Genomic DNA, 1,352 nt, shown 5'->3' with positions numbered 1-1,352 from the left:
TGTGTGTGTGTGTGTGTGTGTGTGTGTGTGTGTGTGTGTGTGTGTGTGTGTGTATATAACCGGTTCTCAGACATGAGGTGGACGGCTGTTTTTGCTCGGGTCAGTCTTGTCCAGTCTAGGCTTTCTGTCCGGCGGCCTTATATCGGACTAACGTACAGCAGTAACAGTGAGCGAGGAAGGGAGTGAGCGAGGGAGGGAGGGAGTGAGCGAGGGAGGGAGGGAGTCTCACGGAATACCGTTGCCGTAAGCGCTGTGTCACGTCTCTGCTAGTGTCACCTTGTCAACTATGAAAGGTTGCCTGTCACCACGTACGACGTGTAAAATATACGTACGTACGTGCATGTATGTGCGTGTGTGTGCAGGTACGCGTGCGTGTGTGTATGTGTGTGTGCGTATGCGCGTGCGTGCGTGCGCGCGCGTGTCTGCACGCTCATGCGTTCGTTCGTTCATTCATGCATGTGTGTGTGTGCAGGTGTGAGTACGTGCGTGCGTGTACGTGCGTGTACGCGCGTGCGTGTACGTGCATGCTTGACTCGACCACCTACATCGATGTTAGGCGCGGTGCCGCGTTTTTGCACGTGGCAAATATCCATTAGCAAAACACGTCGTGGTAATGGTAGCCTGTTATTCCTCGCTTGTCTATAACATCACTGCTACGGCTACTGCTGATATTGCGAATTCTTTCCCACCCTCTCCTTCCCTCTCCCCGCTCGCCATCACTCTCTGCCTGTCGTTTGTCTGTCAGTCTGCCAATTGTCTGTCTGTCTGTCTATCTGATTGGCTGTCTCTTTATTTCGTCCTCTGGCATATCTCTGTCTCTTTACCTGTCTTCCTCTTTCTATTTCTGTCTGTCTCGCTCTCTCCTGTTTCCTTGGAGATGGGATTTGCTGGTGATGGCAAGCATGTCCGTTGCATGATCACTGCCGCCCGTGTGTATGCTCGTGCCTGATTACCTACCCGTGTTCTTACCAGCCCCGCTCGTGCCGGGGTGGGTGGGGGGGAGTAGCACGGCAGTACGGAAGCGGCGTAATAACGATTTTCCCGAGCTCATTTTCCCGAGCTCATTTTCCCGAACTCATTTTCCCGAGCTCATTTTGAGGACGAGTGCTTATATGTGGGTGTCGCGTGACAATAGTCATTGTCGATAATTCGCCGTTTAACGAGAGAATCTCCGTCGGCCTCCGAAATAAAATGCTCGCAATCTGTCGGAATCTCATTTCGTGCACGTGGCGAAGCGTTTCTCCTGTGGTATGAAACAGTGTACGTGCGCGTCTCTGCAATTATGTGCTCTCACGCTGCTGTCTCTCTCTCTCTCTCTCTCTCTCAATCTCTCTCTCTCACACACACACACA

The sequence above is a fragment of the Priapulus caudatus genome, unplaced genomic scaffold (assembly GCF_000485595.1).
Source record: "Priapulus caudatus unplaced genomic scaffold, Priapulus_caudatus-5.0.1 Scaffold693, whole genome shotgun sequence".
Taxonomy (NCBI): Eukaryota; Metazoa; Priapulida; class Priapulimorpha; order Priapulimorphida; family Priapulidae; genus Priapulus; species Priapulus caudatus.
The sequence above is the reverse complement of the archived record's forward strand: the minus strand, read 5'-3'. Positions refer to the sequence as shown.